This window comes from Misgurnus anguillicaudatus, chromosome 21 (genome assembly GCF_027580225.2).
Source record: "Misgurnus anguillicaudatus chromosome 21, ASM2758022v2, whole genome shotgun sequence".
Taxonomy (NCBI): Eukaryota; Metazoa; Chordata; class Actinopteri; order Cypriniformes; family Cobitidae; genus Misgurnus; species Misgurnus anguillicaudatus.
In genome coordinates, this window is record NC_073357.2 from 45,406,728 (window position 1) to 45,431,920 (window position 25,193).

The window sequence follows — 25,193 nt, forward strand, 5'->3', positions numbered from 1 at the left end:
GGGGCGGATCACACAGAATGTGTTTTGGGCGTTTCATTTAAAATAGTTTTCTATGTGCAGTGAGCGTTTTGTGTGCTGTTTTATGTGCGCCCAATGCCTCGCGTTTTTGCGAACTGCCGCGCCACACGTTTTGCAGGAGCTTTCGAGGGACCTAAAGTTGAAAAAAGTCAACTCTAAGTGAAAAAAAGTTTTTTTCCATTGTCCAATCGAATGAGGGGATAGACGGGCCTTCAGTTGTGGTGACAGAAGTATACAGTAGTCCCTTTCACACATACAGTCTTTACTGGTAATGTACTGGTAAATTGCCGTTAACAGGTCATGTTTGGACGGAACCTTTCCGTGAAATCAGTGCTGCCAATTTACCAGTAATACAGGTTGTAAGATTACCAGTAATTTACCAGTAAGCGCTATGTGTGAATTAAAAATCTAGATTACCGGCATTTAGAACGGACGACGTCAGACCGGGCTGACAGCTTCGGGCCAATCATAACTTTTTGATACAAATGACGCGTTTACCCCCGCACTGTTTACGGACGTTTCCACACACACGCTGCTTAAAAGTCGAGCACACCTGAAGTTGCACATCTGCATTTCTTCACCAAAGTTGTTTAAAACAGCTTACCATCTATTTACCGAATTGCCCATGTCCTTAGCACACCCTCTGTGAAGATTAATGTGCGAACAGTACTGGTGTTTAAGATGAAGATTCATGTTTGACGTCGCCTAATGCAATGTAGAAAACAACAAAATACGGCAGTTGTCGTACTGTACGTGAGTAAATTGCCCGATCGCTCATTACTAGGAGGCTATTGACTGCTAGCTAGCATCTGCTCTGGGTAGTTAACACCAAACCATAACGATATTTTTAAAACTTACACACACTGAGTGTTAATGCATTATATTACAATTGTCAATGACACAACATTGTATAGGCTACAAAAACTATGCGCTAATAGTAACAAAAAAATTTTGTAGTGTGCAATGCTTATCATTCACGACTCTCTCCGCCATTTTGAAAAGGTCAAAGGTTATCTCATCTCGGCAACTCGTGCATCAAAATATTCTACGAGTTCCACCCAGTGGAAAATACCACATTAGGGTGTGTTCATATGCATTTACCATAATAACCATAGCACGTAAATGCAGCAATAGTAAACATTCTAAAAAAATGCTTGGTTACTTTAAACCCAGCGTTGGGTCAAAAGGGGACGAACCCAGCCACTTGGTTAAATTAACCCAGAAAATATTTAAACTAGGGCCGGGACTTTAACGGGTTAATTAAGATTAATTAATTACACAAAAAATAACGCGTTAAACATTTTTAACGCATTTTAATCACACTTATTTTTCCACCGCGGAACATTTCTCATTGGATGAGTTTCGGCGGACCGAATATACTGGAGCACCAACTAGCGTTCATCCTGACTCTTTGTCATGACTTCAGACAACAACAAACCACAGTGAACATGAACGAAGAAGCTGATGGGATCGCTTTGGTTGGCCCCGTGGATAGGAATTTTTTAAATAAAAAACGAACGGATGGAAGCGTCGATAAGAGCATGGTTGTGTGTAAGCTATGCAACAAAGAATTTGCATATCACCGCAGCACATCGAGCCTCAAGTATCATCTCAATGCAAAACATATAGCAGCTAGCGTGGACGTTAGCCCGACTCCGAGTACAACGACTTGGTTGAACAAAAATAAACAATGTTTTGTTGCTTAAGCTTATGTATTCAGGCATTAATCATGGTATACTAAAAATCCATGTGAAAAAATAACTTAATGTTCTCAGGTCAAATATTTATATGTGATTTCGATTAATTAATTACAAAGCCTCTAATTAATTAGATTTTTTTTTATAGAGTCCCGGCCCTAATTTAAACTCATAGCATTAAACTAATTTAAATGCTTAAAAGCATTTTGGAATAAAACAACCCAGCACAGGCCAAATCCCAACCCAACAGGTTGAATTCATCCTTTTTTAACCCTAAGATCTCACTGGCGTACACAAAAAAATGCTGGTTTATTTTCAAGTGTACGCCAATGAGATCGTAGCAATGTTTCAAGTCTCCTAAACTATAAAAGTGCAATCCTTGAGCAATTACATTCTTTTTATTCCGTTGATCATGTTTTTTTCTCAATTAAGCCCAAAGTCACTACTAAATGCCTTAACATAGTGCAAAACAAACTGCACCTATTATAGAATATTACTTGCCTTTTAATGAATAAAAGCTCATAACCATTCATCTCAGAAACGTTCCTTTCCAACCAAATAAAATGTTTTAAATCCCTCAACCTTCTCAGTGAACGCAGTGAACACTGACTCTAAACGCAGAAGCTCAAGTGTCTGACATTGAGACCGTGCAGGTGTTTAACACATAGGGATCTGACGAGGGCTTGTATATCTGACAAGATGTTTAAAGCAGGTCAGCAGAAATATGCTCTGTATTGATGAGTGCAAACCACTAAAAACAATAACAACCAGTAAATCAAACATGTTTATGTGGCTCAACCGGTAGAGCAGTGGTTCTCAAACTTTTTGTTGTGCGGCCCCCCTTGTGTAGGGTACATCCCTTCGTGGCCCCCCAAAGAAATTTCATGACATAAAACAATCTCAAACTTAAAATTTGATAAATAAATATTTTAAATTATACAATGTAGAGCTGTTGTAGTGTCTAATGTATTTTATAAAATGTCTGGGACCACTGCACCATTACGGCCCCCAATTTGAGAACCACTGTGGTCAAGCATTGTGTTAGCAGCACAAAGGTTGTGGGTTCAATTCCAGGGAACAAAAATGAACAAAATGTATACTATGAATACACTGTTCGCCCCTTTGGATAAAAGCGTCTGCCAATTGCATAAATGTCAAATAAATGTATAAACAGTTTTAGGCATCATCTTTTGTTTATGTCCTTGTTTACACTGTGAAAATTCTTAATTTAGTCCTTTTATAGTCTTTGCTTGAGGGAAATAGCAGTTATGAGATCACCACCCACTCACACGTCTCCCATCCTGGTCTAGAGTTATTTTTGCACTTGCGGCCCAAGTTTCATTAAGTGTCTGGGTAGAGATACATACATTTCTGCTTTCAATTTCAATCACAGTCAAGAGTTCATGTTAGTACAGATGGTTTGGACTTCCCTCAGTGTGCTTATCACCTGAAAATATTCACCTGGAAAAAAGTGTTTTTATTCGAAAACGCAATTTGAACAGAAATGGCATCGCTGTAAATGAATTCTGTAAAGATTGTTATTGATGATTGGAGGCTAAAATAAGAATTGTGTGGCCCTCACAACGTCACACTTATTAAGGGCAATTTTAGATCCATCTCTCTAGATTTGCTGTGGTTCTTGAATCTACAATACAGCATTGTAGGTAAAATGAAAAAAATTAAATTTAGTCTTACAATTGTTTCTTTGGATCTCCTTAAAGTAAATGTGATATAAAACTTCAAATAGATCTGTTAAAAAAAACTTATGAGAGGCTCTTTGTGTCATTGAGATAGTTGTGACTTGCCATTTAATGTGTGTGAGTTCCAGGTGACTGCCTATATGAGGAAAGCCATTTGGAAATGTTACATTGTGCCATCTGTGCCTGTCAAAACAATGACTGATGATTGTTAAATCTAAATGGGAATCGTATACAAAAAGTATGGAGATTGAGTTGGCTGTGGGACTTTAAGGCACTATGGTAGTAAAAGATCTTGCAGTATTTTTTATATATCGCATTCGCAGCATGAAAATGTTAAGTTAAATTAAACGCAAGGGAATCCCTCCCTAAAGACCTCCGGTAAGCAGGGGGTCTCTGATTCATCCTATGTGACTCTTCTCTGTGGACATGTAATCTGGACTGTTTATCAAGCATCACTGAAACAATCTGAAATGCCATCTGCTAATTGCAAACACAGAGGTATAATGGGAGTCCCCTTAGGGAAAGACTGAGGGCCTTCCGCTGTGCAACCATGTCTGTCATGCTCTTCTCCGAACGGGAAAGAGAGATTATGGCCTGAATGTCGACACACATGTAGGTGGCAAGTATGGTGAGAGGAAAATTAGGTGGAAAAATCAATTCTGTGTGCAGTGACCTTAGGTGGTGTCGCACATCCTATACCACCCCCTCCCCCATATCTCCACATACACACAAACCTTTAAGCGGGTCCCGTCTTCTATTATAATTTTTCAATCATAACTGTAAATCTGATATGCTACATTAAGTCTACAGCAGCCTGTAAGCACTTAAGATTTACATTTTAAAACACCCTGTAAACATCTCACTGTGACATCAATGAGGGATGTGATGCCACCATTCTGAAATAGATTTTGTCTATAATATAACTGGTGTTTATTGCCCTGAAGGGGTAAACCGCATGCAACTGGGGTGTCCTGTACACCTGTGCCACTATATATCTCATGCCATCAGATGCTACCACCAACAGTCTTCAAACAAAATAAACATGCCAGAACATTCACATACACATATACTGTAAAGTATAAACATTGGCAGAAAAGTACAAGCTAGTATACAGAGATGCAAAATAGTGAATAAAGGGGGGTCGCACACTGGACGCGCAGCTCAGCGCCGCGCCATTCTAAAAAAATCGAACACATTGTTTTCTAAGAGTATATGCACACCGGCGCAGACAGGTGGTGCCTGTCCGCAGTGCCCAGCTACGACTCAGGAAGTTGCGAAAATCCTTGTCGCGCCACAGAGCACCAATCACATAGTTTAACATTAAATAACATCATATTTGTCCCAAATCATTAACGATTAACATTGGCTGCTAATGCATATTTTCCATTTTGAAGTAGACGCTATCTGACTAAGCTCATGCTATTTAATGTGCACGATACCTCCGAGTTGCCCTAGACGCGGCGCGGCGCAGCGTTGACCTGCGCATCCGGTGTGCGATCCCCTTAAGAGCAAACTGATAATTGTGTTTTTGTGGGTTTTTTACAGTAAGTTCAGTAAGGGTATAGTGCCTTAAAGTCCCAATGAAATCAAAACTAACAATTTTTATTTTTTACCTCTTTCCCCGCCATTAAGAAAAAAAAGCTTCTCTGCCAATGATGAGTTGTTCCGGCAATCCGTATTTCTGCTATTATCCTCCAGATGACGCTCTTAGTATCCCCTAACTGTGGGTTCACACCAGCCGCGTTTGAGGCGTCAAATTCTAGTTTGTCGCTTGAACATTTTGAGTTTACTCGCTTCATTCGCGCGTGAAAGCCCCACATGAAATTGTAGTCATCGAGACATTCACGCGGAAATTTGCATTATGGTATATTGCAAATATTTTTATTTTTCAACTCTTTCCCCGCCATTAAGAGAAAACGTTTCCCTGTCAATGACGAGTTGTTCTTGCAATCCGTTTTTCTGCCATTATCCACCAGATGATGCTCTTACCCAGCTTATAAAACCCGAAAGTATCCCCTAACTGTGGATTCACACCAGCCGCGTTTGAGGCATCAAATTCTAGTTTGCTGCTTGAACATTTTGAGTTTACTCGCTTCATTCGCGCGTGAAAGCCGTGCATGAAATTCTAGTCATCGAGACATTCACGCGGAAATTTGCGTCATGTGAGGGGCTTCTGCAACTCCGCTCGCTTCCTGTAATCACATCACTACTAGAGCAAGCTTTATTATAAACAATTTATCCACAAGTTTTTTATTTTTTTTATTGAATGTGCCCTCATAAACTTCAATCAAAATCAGAAAATCTACTTCCGCCTTCTTATGGCGATCATTCTCTGATGACATCAGCTAGACGGCTGGGGCAGGAGCATCCCTTAAAACTCCACCCCCTTCAACTGTCAGTCTGATGCCAGTTCCATTTCTGTTTCACTGGGGAATACATCACAATAAGTTATTTCAACCATCTATATATATCTTTTCCAATATGGATGGTTGGATAAAATTTTCTATTGGATCTTGAAGCAAGATTGTAAGGATTGTGCTGAACCAATTAAATATATGTGACCCATAGACAGATAATTAAAACAAAATATTGTCATCAAAAATATAAAATAACTGTATATATATTTATATTATGTATACAGTAAATGCAAAGTTTTGAAAATACAGATTTAAACTACGGTTTTGAGGTTTTCATAGAATAGCACAGCTACATAAAACGCTTAGCAGACAATCACTCAATATTCGATCAAGCCTACTCTTTTTCGTCCTTATCATCAAAAATAAATCAATGAATTTCAAGTCTCATGGCCATGACCAAATCTCAGAGCCTATTTTGGGCCAATAACCAAGAATGTCCCACAGCTACTAGACAGCATCAGTGAAAGGATGGGGGAAGGATTGCGCAGAAGACATGTCTCCAGCTGCCCCTTCCTGCAGCACATGCTCTATGAGCATCTTGGGCCAAATTCAAATAAAGGGGCTGCGTGCCAACGGCATTAAACATGTGTTTATTGCGCTTAATGAAAGCCAAGGGGAGGCGAATAAATCCTCAAAGGCTAAGCTGTTATTGCTGCCTCCTGGTGGGCTATGAAAGTGACCAGGATTTTATACAGCATTTGGACAGCATTTATGATGATCCTCTGCCTAATCCGATTCTTAATAACAATCAAATGTACAAGTAAATATATCTTCAGAACCATTTGTTAAATTGGCACTGGCCAGCCTGAAGCATGCCCATAACACGCTTGCATGATTTGGAAGTGTCTTGGGAGGTACAAGGGAGGGTTTTAGTGGAATAGGATGAAAAAAGGAGGTGAAACATTATGCTGGTTACCATTGTAGGAGGTTGTTGACATCTCTTTTAAGAATAGGCTGATTCAAGTGCTGTGTCAGTGACGGCTAACTCATTACCCCAATGTTTACTGTATATTAACAGTCAAGCGTGGGGATTTCTGCCTCTCAACACATCATCTGCTCTCTCTCTCTCTCTCTTACTGCTTTCTCTCTCTTTTTCATGCCTTGCTTCTCATTTTCTTCTTTTTGATCGCCCTCTCCTCTTCATTCATTACAGATAAAAGAGCCTCCATAATGGGCCTGTCTGTTTTGGATAAAGACAATAGAGGGATAGGGTGGAGGAGCAAGCCATGGGTCAGTAACTGTACAAAAGCCAACGCAATAAACACAATGCTGTATGACCACAGACTCATCTGTTATGCTTTTTTTCATGAAAGTAAATACTGTCTGAATTACATAAAAAATAACATTTTCAACAGATACAACATACTGTAGCATATCTGCAATGTACCACTAAATGAATTCTGCATTTCACATTTGCGTCACATAGCGGATTAATGTGATTGAGGACTGCTAGAGCGATATTAACGCCATTCACTTATTTCATCTGAAGAGCTATTGACCCGCTCTGCTCTTCTTCCTTATTTACTGTTATGACAGGTTGTTGTCACTCCCCTTCCTCGACCTCAGCCAATCACATCTCCCCCCTCAAGCTGTTACAGCCAACGGGGTATTGATTAACTGCCTTTGTTATTTCTCAAATGAAATTTAGGACGCCGAGGCTGGAATGACTTCTGAGACCACAGCAGGGGTAAAGCAATAAAGATTTATTCTTTACATATAATTTAGTTAATGCATTTATCACACAAATAGGCTTAAATCTGCCCTCAAAGCCTTGAAGTACATCTGTCTTCATGATGTTTTGATGACGTGATGGTGGAATATGTATTTATGATACCATCACTGGTTTTAATTCAGAACAAGAATGAACCTGTGTTAGGTTTACAATTTTTACTTTTAGTCTTTAGTTTAAAATTATACCCTGTCATGTCATATTCATTGATTTTAGTACATTTTACTCTGACAACAAATCCACAACAGTATACCAGCTAAATTATTTTTTGTAATGGTAACAGGTATTGTACATCCTGCCTCTCTCGACTTCATTAGTAATCTATTTAAAAATAGTAAAAAAGTAGATGCTTGGTCATCTCCTGCCTTGGTCATCAGCGCTGCGGAGCAGCTGCGACATCATGTACTGCTGCGAGCCATCAAACCGCAGCCTAAGATCTGTGCCTGGGCATCAGGCCAACAAAACAGAGCCTATCAGACCAGTGGCACAACCTCTGCTTTCCCTGCATTCGTTTATCAATCAGCCTCGCACAGGCACACTCCAGTACCGGATGAGAGAGAGAGAGAGAGAGAGAGAGAGAGAGAGAGAGAGAGAGAGAGAGAGAGAGAGAGAGAAGATTAGAGGAGACGTGCCTTTCAGATTCATGAGTATTCACACAGCATCACACAGCATCAAACCAAGCATGTCCTACATCCAGAGATAAGAAAACGAAGAGAAAGAGTAGAACGGCCTGCTAGGTCCACATAAAGAACTGTCCTATACACATACTGTAGGCTCTATACATCTAGCTCAACTGGTAGAGAGTAATGACGTCAAAGCCATTGATTTTGTTCGGCGAGAACACAAATGTTAATGAATACTTTGAATGTTTCTTCCAAATGTATAAATGTTCCAAACTAAATTTGATTAACTCACCAAATAATAAAAATGTAAAAGATGCGTGTGTGTGAAGAAAAATATGAAACTATGGGGCCGTTTACATGACAGCGATTTCGCAGATTTCGCAGGTTTACACAACAATGGCATTTTGGGGTCCTGAAAATGCAAACTTTTTAAGGAAAGTTTCAAAGTGCACGTTTTTGATAACGATGCCTCGTCATAAATATGAATCTGTGATAATAGAGACGTCAAGTGCATGTGTTAATTCAGTCTATAAGCACGCTTGTGTATTACCAAAACAACAATTGCGGCTTGGGCTGCCCAAGAAACTGCATTTATTCACGCTTCTCTGATAACGTTTATAAAAGCTAGGCATTTTATAGTCCCGGGTCACTCGAAATAAACCTACGCCATTGTCCGTCTAAACAAAACTGCTTTATGCTTTCGCTGCCTTGATTTTTTGTATTTATCGGTCTGTAGAAGAATACGTAGTGTTTCTTTACAAGGTAACATCACCATATACTGGCCTAGCATACGTAATACAGCGGATTAGTCATGAATCTTTGTTAAAAGTTGTAAAATTTTACATAAACGCAAAAAAAAAAAAACATGCTTATTGTTGTCGTGTTAACACACCCTATTATATAATTTATAGTCACACCTAGGTTCTACACCATAGCTACGCATAGGCAGATGCGCAACAATTTAACAATGCGTCCATTCTACACGAACCGCAAGCGCTGTGATTGGTCCGATAGACGCCCTCCCGTCAGGTCAAAAAAAATCACATTTCTTTTTGCGTTTATTTTCCTCCATCACTGCTGGTCTTCTCAAACCAAGCTTCTCAAAACAAGCTGATTGTTTTTTTGTGGGTTTACAGGTCAGGCTGCTACTTCTTTGGCTATTGCACTGTTACTATGGGCTACATAGGATACTGCCTACTAGCGGTCTACATGTGCAATTGCACATCAACACAGACAACGGCGCAAAAGTATAAATAAAACCGACTCCATAGGACCTATGCAGATCTATAATGAGCACTTAAGTCATACTGTACCTGCATATGGTTACCTGCTAGGTTATAAACACTGTAAGCAGGGACTTCTTGCCGAATGTTATGTCACCTAATTAATATTCATACTGCAATGATAAGATATGGTATATATATGGTCCTGTAATCTCTCATACGTGTATATCTTTGGCTCAGTGTTTTATTTTTCTCATATCTTTAACCTTTTTGGCAGGATCTTTGTGGTGTGTATATGTGTGAGTGAGTGGGTGAATGGTAGTAGATTAGTTCAGCAGGAGTGTAAGGGCAAAAGGTTAGGAAGGTTACAGAGTTAATACCTCTGTGTTCTGGGGTTTCTCTGTGATTCTTTCATCTCCCCGGGGAGGTGAAATAAAGAGTCACTTTAAAACAAAGAGTGTAAAGACAAAAAGAGAGAAAGAGAGATGGGGACAGGTGGCTGGGAGGGGCAGACAGAACAAGAAAGCGTCTCCAGCTCTAGAGAAAGTGGAAAAGCAGAGTTGGCTGTTTCTATAGACTATAGGATGGTCCAGACAGTCTGGAGGACCTTCAGTAAACACTGGCAGAAACAGAGAGATGATCAAGAATAAAGGTGGCCTCCAGTCTAATGGGGGATCAAGTTTTGTGATTCAAGCACCATCATCACCATCTTCAAGCCATATTAACAATTAAAGGAAAGCCACAGCTGAATTCGAAAAGCCCATAGCAATGGCTCATTATTTGTCATTTGGGAAAATACTGATGACCTTGATTTTAGTTTTCTTTCCTCAAAATGTGTCACATACAAGTGAAATATTAAGTTAAGATGCAGTAAGTGCAGTAAATCTTCACATTAAGCCATATACTGTATAGTATACATAAGCAACTAATTCAAGATGGGTTTTCATGTTTTTGTAGCAGGTGCAGTTACTTAAAGGATAATTCCGGTATTTAACACTTTGAGTCTCATTTCTGGTTTGTTTTTGAACTACAGTGATGGACACAGAAAGTTTGACAATGGGTGGTGTCTTGAGTTTTTGACTCGTTTAGAAGCGTCTCTTGACTGCTTCAGAATGGAAGTCAATGGCCATGCACAAACATGTCATTAAAACAACACTTAACGTTCATTTTCAAAACTGTGCTACTCACCGAGTGGTTTGTGGTGTTCGTTGATGATTAAAAACAAGTTGTGTAGCGAAATACAGTTTCTGTCGTGTTTTATTTGGCATTTTGTAAAATTCCATTGACTTCTCTTTGAAGACTCATTGCAACCCGCCGCCGGGAAACAGAAAAGGGTCTGTTTACATGTGGTTGTAGTTTTTTCGCTCGGTTTCTCTCAGAAGAAATTTTTCCCATATTTGTAGGGCTGGACCAGAATATTCGAATATTCGTTCCGTGGGTTGACATTCGATTTTCAGTTTTGAGATTCGAATATATATATAAATATTTTACAGTGTTAATGCAGAGCTTTTGCCAAGCAGGAAGTGCACTTCACGCTCCCGCTCTATAGGTGGCGTAGAGAGACCAACATCCATAGCCAACAGCCACCAAACGCCACCAGTGGAAGAGATCGCCTTGAAAGTAAAGCGCGCTTCCTGCTTTGGCATTTACGCTAAAAGTGTTGAAAATAACGTTCAGTTTCTTGCAAAAACTGATTGATTTGCTTCACAAGACGCCAATATGTCACACGGAGTTATGGGGGATTACTGTTGTATTGGATATATATGCTTTAGCTCTTAAAGTGTGCGGATCTGTTGACTTGCATGATGGAGCACTGGAGTTTCTGCAAAATATCTTCTTTATTGGATGGTGTAAGTGTTATGAATAAACTTGATTTTGAAAGTATGCTACCGTTTTATTACAGTTTGTTGGACTACGTTCATTCATGCTTCAGACTCAAATATAGAGCGGAAGAATATACGCGGTTGTGAGGTATCTGAAAAAATAGTTCCAATATAGCAAATAACACGGATTGAAATCATACATTGCGCCAATATATTTGTTTTTAATCATCAACGAACACCACGAACCACTCGGTGAGTAGCACAGTTTTGAAAATGAACGTTAAGTGTTGTTTTAATGACATGTTTGTGCATGGTCGTTGACTTCCATTCTGAAGCAGTGAAGAGACGCTTCTAAATGAGTAGAAAAGTCAAGACTCGACCCATTGTCAAAATTTCTGTGTCCATCACTGTAGTTCATCCAAAACAAACCAGAAATGAGACTCAAAGTGTTAAATATCGGAATTATCCTTTAAGAGAATGGCAGATGGAGCAAAAAGTTCATTTTGCAACCTGTTATCATGCAAATATCATAAGAATGATTTAGTTTAGGTGTGTCTAATCCAATCTGAGGAAGACCCATCTCTTCTTCATCTACCTCCAAGAAGCAGAAGCACCCCACTGGGGCCAAAAGAGATGCTGAGCGGCCCCATTCATTATTAATCAGCTAATTAAAAGAGGTTCACTCCCCATCACAGAGCAGATGATGAATGGAGAGGGAAGAATTTAGAAAGCAGGACACGTCCCCTGAGGAAGAGGAAGAAAGTGAGAGAGAGAGACCAAGTGGGGAAATGAGAGTTAGGACATGTCTCATAAAGGAGAAGGAGTAAACAAAGATTAAAGTTTCTTGTGGTTTCAAGCAATATACAACAGAATGTTGAGAACAAACCCCACACTTATCTTTTGGCACTCGAATCAGTTTTCGTAACCTGTAGATATTGATTTGTTCTTGATATCCATTCCAATGTCAAAACTGTTTATAGGTTAAGGTTCTAGTTTACTGTTAGAATTGGTTTACAAAAAATGGGGGAGCAAGCAAGGATTTTTAGTTTTAACTTTGTGAAAAAACTAAATGTATTACGATATTAACACATATTTTGGGGATTTGGATGGAAAAACGGTATTGTAAAGGGCAAACACTGCAAATAATCGTGAAACACCATCACATACCCAAACTCAGAGTATCAGGCAGTTTAATTCACAGCAGCAATGTGTTTGTCTGCAATTCTGCCATCATGCAGACATTTCCCAGAGGTCCTGAAAAACTGCACATCTCTTTAATTATAAGACTTTTATATAACACACACACACACACACACACACACACACACACACACACGCACAACCTGCATTCTCAACTTAAAAACTAATTAAGCCACAGGAGGGAGCATGCTCCAGTTTTCTGCTCCTCAGCCATGTAAGAGATAGGAAGTGAAAGAGTCCTGGCATCTGAGAGAGGAGACAGAAAATGTGTCCTGCCACAGACAGATCGCGCTTTGAAGATGTACTTAAAACCACAGTGCAGTTTCTGTGTCTAATGGTATTGACTCTATTGTGGGCGTCCTATATTATGTCGTAATAATGACCCCCAGTCCATCGAAATGCAGAACTCATGTATGTGTCAGATTGAAATTAGGACACATCCTTGATTTATGCGATAAGGTCAAAGAGGCTGAGCTATTTTGTGAGGTGAAGGGTATCAAAGGGGAGTTTCTGTAATAGGACTATATTCACAATGTAGCATAGCTTCGAAAGCCATATATTGCTTTATAAAATTATTGCTTATTACACAACAAAAGTGATTATGCTATCCATTGATGCAATGCAATGCAATACAAACACAGCTATTGGCCAATCAGAATACGACACTATTTATCATTCAATTTAATGCAAACTACTATTTTTACTGCATACTGCACCTTTTTTGCACTTCGTTCTTTTTCCAGCTTTGCTTTTTATTTATAACAGACCATTAATGAATCTGCAAGTGAAGCTGACTCAGCTTCACACCTACTAACCACTGGATGCCTGCAGAAACCACAGGGGTAAGAGCGAGTCAAACGAATGCCAGTCAAGTTAATTGAAACCGAGGGCATCGGGGTAGACCGATATAATGATTCGTTTATAGCTGTTTTAAATATTTAAGGACTACATTAACAAAAAGAATAGCGTCAATGTATTTTCAAGACAGATAGTCGTGTAGTAGTACAGAAGGGGTGTTAACCTCACAGGTTGCCGACACTAACTATCCTCCGAAGACACGCCATCATGTCTGCACCTTTGATCTTTACCTTCAGAATGGTGTCTTGAAGCTCAACATTTCTCATTTATCTTCCTAATGAGCTCCAAACAGATGTCTTGACATATTTCGGAATGCAAAAATCCCACACAAATGTATGCACATACAAATAAACACATTAATTCGTAATTCAAACATGTTTTTCTGGATTCCAGGCATCTGTATAAGTGGAAAAGTTCCAAAAATTATGAGTTTGTGAAGAGCTATTCATATTGTCAAGCAGGTAAACTTGTGTTTGAGGCGATTATACTAAAAGGGTACATTTTACAACACATTATCTCAGCACTATACTACTGGGAAGTCTGAAATGAGTGCTGACCGGGGAGCCATCAAACCATTGACATTCTTATTGTCATTGAGCATTTTGCTGTAGACATGCTAATATCATTATTTTATGACAGATCTTTTCAAATTAAAAATACTTCCGGGTCAGTAGCTTTATCGACTATAAGAAAATGATCAAAATAAAGGCTTTTGAAAATTATGTTTAATTGGAGAATGCATGATTGAGTCTTGACATGTTTTTTCTTTCTCTATAGTTATTTCATTTATGGCTTTTTCAAACCAAATCCTATTTTCTCCAGTCAAGCCAGAGGTTTCCATACTGTGTCCATCAGTCATATCAAATTGGTCTTCAACGTCAAACACAAAAGCCATTCCTTTAAACTTATTGCGAATAAGGAGTGAAAAGAGAAAGAGAGAGAGACAGTGAGTGAGTGAAATGTGTGAGAAAGCCATTGAGAGCTCATGGGGCAGTCATTCGTATTAACGTCAATTACACCTGCACAACAAATTTATATGCAACCAAGCGGCCAGTGGCTGCGCATACGCTCAATACTTCATGCTTTATCAAGCCAGAAAATCCCCATTAACTCCAAGCAGATCATGAAGTATCGGTGTGGAGACATTTAGCTCCTGCCCATTGCATCCATTACACATGTTGAGTGAGTGGGTTTGCAATGATTGATTTGATTAGCAAAAGCAACACCGGTACCCATAGGGAGCTCATGAAGCAAAAAAAATTGATGGGTACACATGAAATGAAAAGATATAATAATTAGACCCACTTAGGTATGAACACGCACACCCAAAATTTCATACCTGTATATGGTATGATACCAGGCACTGACACCACACCTGTAAAGAATTGCACTTTCAGAACATTGCACTCGCTAAGGAGAGATCTACTACACTACTTTCAAATTCTTTTCTCTTTTTAGTGAGAATACTTTTAAAACTAGACTAAATGCACACTCACATTATCCAAACCAAACCGCGCCTGAGCATGTTTGAGCCCCAAAGCCTGGTTCGCTTGACTAGTGTGATCCCTCCGTACCGTGCCCGCTGGCCCGAGGTGGGCTCGGGCGCGGAACACACAGTGTGATTGCAAATCGCGCCTGAGGCGAGACGTCAGTTACGCAACAGTCATTAACTTTAATCTGCTTTCGTAAAAACCTTCTGATGTGTGCAGCACAGTTATGTGAACGTCTGAGTGCCGCAAGCGATAGATCGACTAAGCAATATGATAGGCTTGGTGAGAGGGCAGCGTGTCATCGCATCCCAAACGACTACAATACAAGCCCCAAACTTAATGCTACGATGGGCTACAGTGTTGAGAGAGAGTGCTTCCTGTTTTCTTTAAAGGAATAGTCAACATATTTTAATATTGAAAATGAGTAATTACCTTAACTAAGAATTGTTGATACATCCCTCTATCATCTGTGTGCGTGCACGTAAGCGCTGGAGCGCGCTGCTAAGCTTCGATAGCATTTAGCTTAGCCCCATTCATTTAATGGTACCATTTAGAGATAAAGTTAGAAGTGACCAAACACATCAACGTTTTTCCTATTTAAGACGAGTAGTTATACGAGCAAGTTTGATGGTACAAAATAAAATGTAGCGCTTTTCTAAGCGGATTTAAAAGAGGAGCTACATGTTATGGCGTAATAGCACTTTTGGGAGTACTTCGACTCGGCGCAGTAACACCCTCCCTCTCCCATTATGAGAGGGAGAAGGGGAGCGGACTTTTCAAGCAAGTCGAAGTACTCCCAAAAAGTGCTATTACGTCATAAAATATAGTTCCTCTTTTAAATCTTCTAACTTTATCTCTAAATGGTACCATTGAATGAATGGGGCTAAGCTAAATGCTATCGAAGCGTCGCAGCGCGCTCCAGCGCTTACGTGCACGCACACAGATGATAGAGGGATGTATCAACAATTCTTAGTTAAGGTAATAACATATTTTAATATTGAAAATGAGTAGACTATTCCTTTAAAACAATCACATCCTAATTGCGAAAGCATTCTCGGGCACAGATCGATAAAAGTACAGTGTAAGTGCGTGCGAGTGGCGGAGTGAGGAGGGGGGACAATCGCGCTTGGGCACGGTTCGGTCCGTTTAGGTATGATATGAGTGAGCCTAACTAAGCTACATAGGGGTTTTTATCAGCAAGGTTAGGCGCAAAAATGAAAATTACCCCATGATTTACTCACCCTTAAGCCATCCATCTTTCAATCTAAACCAATTAGAGTTATAGTGGAAAATGTCTTGTCTCTTCCGAGTTTTATAATGGTAGAAAATGATGCTATTGATTAATGAGTAATCCACACGTTTTTAGTGCGTTAATAAATTACTTCTGATGGTAATTGAGGCAATTTTCCCACACCTTGGCTAACTTCAAATTCAAGGACCTTTCAAGGACTTTCCAGGTCCAATACCCTCAAATTCAAGGACTAAATGTGGGGAAACATTTCAAGTGAGAGCAATGTTACATTGTGTTACCTTTTAAGATACATTGTTACATTTCCCTTTGAGGGAACTCGCGCTGCGTCACTGCGGTGACACTTTGGGGACACTTCCACTGGTAAGTGCGTCTGAATGTGTATATCAAATTCAACCAATGGTGAGGCTTAACGACAAAGACAGGGTGCAGGAAGTATATCGCTATCTGAAATATTGCCAAACACAGGGACGCAGGAAGTATGGCAAGGGAGACGCAGCGCCTCGTTCCCTTCTCAGGGAACAACAGTTACATACGTAACCCGAGATGTTTTCATGTGTCAAACACAACTATGCAAAAAGCATTTTGGTATGAATCAACATTTGCATTAAGATATAGGCATTTAAAGCGAACAGTTTAGCACGCGTGCTTAAAAGTCTAGAATTTTTATGATATTATCCTACACTACACAGGGAATAATATGGATTTTTTTTTTTCAGAAAACTTCGTGCATAAAATAGATTTATAGATTAAAGCACTTTCAATGACCTGTATCTATGAATGTATATTTTCAAAAACAGGGCCTTGAATCCCAGGGCCTTGAATTTTTTTCCCCAGATTCACAAACTTTCAAGGATTTCAAGGCCCTGTGGGAACCCTGTTTATTTTACATGTAATGCTGTACATATGCACATTTATATTTTGTCTTTACCTTGTAACTAAATTACATGTATTTTACAAGTTTTTTTATACTTTTTATTTGGCAGACAAACACAACATTTAAATACTTAAATCTTAAGGAATTTTCATTTTCCCATTGCAGTGTCTAAGATGCTTTATTGACCATTACATAAGTAATTCAATCAATAAAAAGCAAAAGGTGCGGAGTATACCATGTTGTTCACACATCTGTTGTGAGTAAAGGGGCGCAACAGGATCCGAAACCATAAAAAAACGATCAAACAAAATGACTGACGCTTGACGCAGGCCAAATCAGGTACAGACCTGTGCCTCTACTGATTCAATGCAATGCTGTGACAGATAGATGTGATAGGTCAGCTAAAGGAATCAGGAACCCTGCACACAATAAGTGGTGTGTCAAGGCTTTGCTTGAGATGTAACACGGTTCTCCTCCAGCAGGACTGCACTGTTAGCAGTAATATGTGGCCCCGAGGTTGTTAGGTCTCTTTTTAACCCCGCTGTGAGGATGTTAGACAACCCAGCCAGAATACACACATGAATACTCATATAAATTTACCTTCAGTAACACATTCTAAGGTGAAAGGCTTCTTAAAAGGTTTCTTAAACAACACTGGTATATTAGTTAGGAGTATTTCCTCACAGTAAAGGACATTCCTACTGTACTCCCGGTGTGAGGGGAATTCTGGGCTGCTGTTTTTACGCAAGCGGTCAAAGTCCGGAACACCTCATTACTCTCTTTGCTCCGAGCAAGGACCCCTCCTCAAGGATCCCTGAAGTGGGCCAAAGCATCCATCATGCAGACCCAGAACTGAGACAAGCTCAGTGGCTCACAGGGGATGTCTCCGGAGATCAGACATCTTTCCCCAGAGACCTGGGGGAAGATCCAGAACTTGGCATAGAGGATGATGCCTGATTTTTGGCGATTTTCTACTATTTAACTTTGTATTTTGTTAAATTCCTCATATGTTACCTATAATATGCTACTAAACACGTTGACAACTAGCAGTCTCAGTTCAAATGAACTCACTTTTAATATTTATAAAATTTGTGCTACCAAAAAAGCCAAACAGACAAAGCAGAAATTAACATGCAGAAACCATCGTACTAACCTGTGACCACATATGCATACATTTCCTTGCTCAGGATGACACAAGAACCGCAAATCCTATTTTCCCTGCAGCAAAGGCATGTAAAGTCAGCAGAGTAACTGTGAGGCTAAGTGGTTGGGAAAATGGACTGCCAATGGGCCCGAGCTGCCTTTGTGCCCTTGAGCAAAGCACGCCAACCAAACTGCATCAATATATGTTTAGTCGTCACTCAAGTACATGGTCCAAAGAAATGTCTGTCAGTTGCAAATAACAGGGTGCCGGGGAAGGAAAACATTACATTAAAATGCAATCTCACATTATGTTATGTGTACATCATGTAAACACTTGGCTGTTTTTTGCAAGCGAAAACATTATTTACAAATAAAAAAAACATTCACTAGATTAAGCATGCTTATGAGTCAATACAGGTGGGAACAAAATCAATGCAGTATTGTATTGCATAATTTTATAACTATATTTACTGAAGCTAAGAATATGCGGTTTCCTTATTATTCAAAGGCAAGAACATTCATAATAATTCAAACTGCACTTAAATATAATGATCAGTCCACAATTCCTTTTAGCTTTATAACATTCCTAAAAAGAACAGGCAGGGCAAGGATTGTGCAGTATAAGCAATATAAGGTAATCATACTGCATTACAGTCTGGACTGCATCGCAACGTAGGAAAAAAAGAATCACAATAAAGTATGTTTCATAAAATTCCTGGTGAGTCTCATCCTGTACCTCTGTACCAATACAGCACAGCAATCCACACAACAGACTACAAAAAATAAAGGGGAAATAAATCATTACCCCTCTATTCTGTTTCTGTTGTTTCTGCACTGTTGTATTGGCAGGCTACAAAAGTAATACGTGAGAGCACTCGAAGAAACGCAAACTGACTGAAAGGTTTTATTCCCTGCCAGCCACCAACATGGGCATTTACTGTGGTGGAAAACTCTAAAGAGAAAATAAATGAAGGGGCACAAGGGTGTCTGTTCACAGATATATAAAATAAAACAGAGCAAGATGGATCTAGAGTACTTGACAGTAGATCCTAAATATGTTAGGCACGTATCCTGCTCTTAAAAATAAATATGCTGTGTTTCTGGAATATACAAGCTGCTACATTTACCAATTAACATGAAACAATGAGATTCATTTGGATGTGGTTCAGAATTATATTACACTTGTAACCGGGAAGCCTCATTAGAGAAAGAGATCATAAGGAATTTACTGATTTTAGATCTTTAACTTAGTTCCTATGAGATAACATCTTTCCCATTTAATAATTTGCCCTAACTACATACAGAGCAAGAAGAATAAACAAAAGTAATACTATTATAATACTACATCAAGCACTTCCATGTTTCCCTATTTAAAGACTGTTACAAGAGTTACACGAGTAAGTATGGTGGCACAAAATAAAACATGGCGATTTTTAAGTGGATAATAAAATGAGAACTATATTGTATGACGGAAGAGCACGTAGTAACTACTCATGTAACAGTCTTTAAATAGGGAAAACATGGAAGTGTTTGGTGGCTTCTAAATTCATCCCTGTTTGGATCCTAAGGAATAAATGGGGCTAGGCTAAATGCTAACACATTCACAACGCGCTGTACAAAGATAAAGTGCACGCACTGAAAAAAGATAGGTATGTATTTATTCGTCTAAGTTAAGGTAAATATATATATATATATATATATATATATATATATATATATATATATATATATATATATATATATATATATATATATATAATGAAAAAAATTAAATACAAATAAATACATCTGAATTAAAATGCTTAGAAAAGAACAGTAACAAACAGACCTAGTGACCACTTAATATTTTTTATTAAAGGGCCCATATTATGTCGGCACCGACAGCCCCGTGGTTAGTGGGCCGACACATATAACACCAGTGTGTTCACGTCGACCCAAGTTAGATACCCGTCTCTGAGGTCCTTTGTCGATCCCGCTCCACCCAACACTTTCCTGTCTACACTTCACTATACTGTCTAAATAAAGCCCCCCAAAAAGGGCACATATTATCTAAAATTAACTTTTACAAAGTGTTTGGACATAAATGTTGTTGTGTTGGCAGTATGTGAACACAACCACCCTGTTTTAATGTGATGTCACACTTACAAAGCTCTGCCCACAACCACTGACTGACTGGGTAACTTTACCCAAATGCTTTTCTAAATGTGTTTGTTAGCACATTGTAGCACTAATGCGGCTAAAGTACCAGACTGTATTCACCGGGATCTAATCTATTATTAACCAAAAGCAGTAGCTCATTTTTTTGCTCCCATTCAAATAGGGGCATTTTGGAAATGCTATAACAAATGATTCTCAGTCACACCTGAGACTTCTTGTAAAAAAAAGCATAAAATTGGACATTTTATTTTACCCAGTCTGTAAAAACCCCGTTAATGTAGTTTTTTGTGATTTACTCTTTTCTAAATAAAATTAACCTACAAAAATAAAGAACATTTTGTCCAAATATAACCTTGATATCATTAATATTGACTGAGTAAGGTCATGTCAAAGACTGAATCAATGTGAACTCATCGAGTTAAATCAAACCTTATTATTAGATTATTACTTCGATACAGTATATTGGCCAGCCCTAAGACTATATAATGTTATTTGAAATAAAACATTTAATACAAGAAATGCGCATTTGATGAAGTGTCTTGTATGACCAACCCAACCCTATTTACACCAATTTAAGTTTTAAAAAAGACCTTAACAGTAACTGTTACCCACAGACAGTAAAAGTTTTTGTTTCGAGCTAAACACGAAAGTGCCAACCTGCAGTTCAGAATGAACATCTCTGATTGATTAAGCCTAATTCCCAACCCTCATGTACAGAATTACAACTAACAGACGACATTATCTATTGAAGGGACACATATGCGCCAATAGCCGCACACTGTGCGCACTGGCAGGTGAAGTGTTTCACAGCATAGATAACCTAATTCACAAAAGGTTAAATAATTATTACAGTTCTTATCTGCCTAAATCATCAGCCTGTAGTCACATTAACAGTCATAGCCAGTCATCACTTAAAATCTGACCTATGAAAAACTACAAAATCCAGAGAGAGACCAATGACACAATTCACAGGTCAGTTATTGAGATAATATTTTAGGCTCTCATACAGTATAGCACAAAAGTGAATGAAAGAAAGAAGAGATTTGACTCTCTATGCATAATCACTGTGTCCACTTATCTCCATACTTCAGTCACTTGAGAAGAAGAGAGAGCTTGAATCTTTGTGACTGACATGCTTCCAGCATTTGGACAACAGCCCAGATGTTACTCACTTCAGTGAGATACAGTACATCATTAACAACTGTTCAAGAACAAATATGATGATCTTTGTTGGGAGTCAACTTCCCATTCAAAATCCTTCCGCTTTCATGCCACTCAATCTTTCATGTGAGATTTTTTATGGTTTACAGATTTGATCATTACCAGTCACTGTATCTAATCTACTGTAAGAACCAACATGCAGCTGGGTGAGATAATGTTACAGTTTTTTTTCCAATCCGCATTTAGGTCATAAAAGGAAAAAACTCAAATGCTTTGTTGCGTACATTGTTGCGTCAAATATAATTTTTTGGGGGGTTAAGTTTTTATCCTTTCAGTTTAAACAATCAGATGATTGATATCTTGTAGATATGGATACCATAATTTTTCGTAAAATATTTAAAAAGATGATTAATTTTAGAAATTTAAATGTCCCAAATAAACAGAGACCTACATGCATAAGATGGTTTCTATAAATGAAAGAATCTTCAATCTTGCTATTCTGCACATTCTCTCTCTCTCTTTCTCTTTCTATCTCTCCAGATGAGAGTACAATGGCATGACCCAAATAGACAGCTGCACTGTCATTGGTTGAGATTACTGAAGGAACCTCCTTCACAACATCAGCTTTAATAATTCATTACATACGCACTGACTCTTAGCTCTGATGAAAGCCAAAAACTTGCCTCACAAAAAATTGCCTTCATGTACAATGCAGAAGTTACATACATTCACTATGACACTGAATGTCATCACATTAGTATTTTACATCAAATGTACATTCTTGCATAAATAGTAACTGTACATTTATTTTGACAATAGCAACACATGCAATATCAATGACAATGTATAGACAGGCTTTATCCCACTAAATCTCTTCCATCACACAAGTATAAAAAACAGGAAAGGAAATATGATGCAATATTTTAACACGTCTATGTGCTCCTCTGTGCAAGCGATCCAAACCTCAGACTGTCTATCTTTACAGATACCCATCATTCCCACCACCTCTAAGCAGAATAAATGAATCTTTATGTGCTTGTGTGTGAAAGTACTACACAGCAGTAACCGCTCTTTCCTGCAGGCTAGCTGTGATGCTATCAGCTATCAGTTGCCCTCCAACAGGGCACAGAGTAAGAAACCCACCTGAAACTCTCACCCTGACAGACCCTCATGCTGAGGCAGGAGGGGGAGATAAAAGGAGGGAGAAATGGAGAGATGAAGTAATTGCCGGAGGAGAAGTGAGGGTTGAGTGATTGACAGTTTTGTGAATGAGTGCAGGAAGCAGTCACCTAATTTTCCTTTAACAGCTATATGATTTTATCCATTCAACTAAACAACATGGTCAGTTTGAAGAGAGAACAGAAATGAAGGATGGAGAAGTGGAGAGGTGAAAATCAAAGTGAACAACGGATCAGAGAAGAGGTAAACATGAGTCACAAGGCCATCCAAAACAGTCAAAATATCTTTTTTCATCCCAAAATAGAAAGTTAAAATGAGAGAAAAGTTATATATTTCACATATTTTAGATTTCTTGTATTGCCACATTATCGTAAAGCATGAATGAATGAAAATTCTGATATTGTTCACAATGTCATTTATTTACAAAACTTGTTAGCATGTGTAGTCTTGTTTTTTAATTAAATTTTACTTAAAAATAAAATGTGCTGTATTTTGGGAGAAAATATATTGGCAGAATCCATTAAACGCCATGATGATTTTTCAGCAAAGTCCTCTAAGTGCACTTAAGAAGAACTGGATGAACGGCATGTGTACGTCAAAGGTGCAAGAGTTTTTTACCCAGTTAATAGAGGTTTAGCAAATATATTAGGATACTGACCAGATTTTTGAGCCTTTTACAGTTATTCAAAAATGACTGAAGAGTAACCAGAGACATTTTAGTAGTGGAGATATTTGCATGTACTTAGAGGGGTTTGCAGCAAAAACAGTCAAATTTGTTGACAATTGTGAAAATAAGGAATTTCTTTTACTGACCAATACATTTTCATTGCCATTAATGTGATATTACTGAACCTAAGTAAAAAAGCCTGATAAAAAATGCTAATTTAGAAGAATACATGTTAGACGTTTTGCACCTGAGCTCTTCATATGCTTGTCTTAAAGGAAAACACCACCGTTTTTCAAAATTTTACTATGTTCTTACTTCAACTTAGACAAATAAATACATACCTATCTTTTTTTAATGTGTGCATTTAATCTTTTACAGCGCGTCGTGAATGTGTTAGCATTTAGCCTAGCCCCATTCATTCCTTAGGATCCAAACAGGGATGAATTTAGAAGCCACCAAACACTTTCATGTTTTCCCTATTTAAAGACGATGGCACAAAATAAATAAAATGAACAACTACTCATGTAACAGTCTTTAAATATGGAAAACATGCAAGTGTTTGGTGGCTTCTAAATTCGTCCCTGTTTGGATCCTAAGGAATGAATGGGGCTAGGCTAAATGCTAGATTAAGTGCATGCATTGAAAAAATATAGGTATGAATTAATTTGTCTATGTTGAGGTAAGAACACAGTAAAATATTGAAAAATGGTGATGTTTTCCTTTAAAAATTACCTAATGATTAAAAAACATTTTAATTTTGAGGTAAAACATGACCTGGATATAGGAGATTCACCCCTGTATTATTGCCTATTTTTGTACACAATTCTAGGCACACACAAGGATAGAATGTGTAATTCATACGTATCCCCCTAAGCCCCAGAGGCATGCTTTACAATGCAGCTAAGGTGACACCGAGTGATACGTAAGAGAATAGTGTGTGTGTGTGCTAGTGTTTGTAGCGGTGTGGATTTCAGGCTTTCATTGATATAACATGCAGTGCCACGTGTCGGCTGAGCTTAGCCATCCTGAGCATGAGCCATATACAAGAGCTCTGGGATCGATACAACATAGACAGACCAAAGAGAGGAGCTTTGATTAGGAGGATTCTCATACAGCCCTGATTCGCTTCACACTTCACACACACACAGAGAAAATGACTAGGGCAATTTAACAGAAGACACATGCACACTTAAGTACATAGATCTTACCTAACACATGAAGTATAAGCAGGTAATCATGATATCATATTACAGCAAATGATCGATCCAATTTTACATGCTGCAGCAACATAAACATTTACGGCGCAAAGAGTATCTTTATCACCAGTCTAGACTATGGCTTTGAACTACCAGACATCCCCCACTCCTCAGACACACACCCGTGCACTATATATAAAGGCAAGGTACCACCAGTAGCCCAGGGCAGTGTGCCATGTATTATAAATGCAGTATCTCTAAATGACTCTTCTCTCTTTCATTTCTCATTATTTCTAAGTCACAGACACGCGTAAGCGCTGGCACATGACCTAACTGCCCTCTGATCCCATGCGCCTTCTGTCCTCATTCCCTACTTCTGAAACACAGTATAAAAAAATTATATAAAACCGTCACATTCACAGTTTAAAGAAAAGCAAGCAATTTTCGGCTTTATAAATATAAGTAAATATATGAAACAAAGCTGTATGTTCCTGTAGATTACTTGGTATAGTATTGCATTAGCAATGCAAAGGTCATACGTTTGATTCCAGGGATTACACATACTGATATAATGTGTAAGTCGCTTTGGATAAAAGCATTTGCCAAATGCATGAATGCATAAATGGTAATCTGAAAGTAACTGATCAAAAAATTATCAAATTAGCCAAAATATTCAATACATGATGATGTAGATATAAGTAAATATAAGTATTGCTTATATATGAAGTGTTTTGTTGCAAAACGAGATAACCTCCATTTTTTTAATTGTTCAGAAATCTCGTTTTT

At 38.5% G+C, this 25,193-nt stretch overlaps 1 protein-coding gene across 5 annotated transcripts in view; it reads right to left on the bottom strand.

Moving 5' to 3' along the window:
• brsk2b (BR serine/threonine kinase 2b) overlaps positions 1-25,193 on the bottom strand; it is a 148,686-nt gene that overhangs the window by 76,978 nt on the left and 46,515 nt on the right. The gene's annotated exons all lie outside the window — the stretch shown is intronic.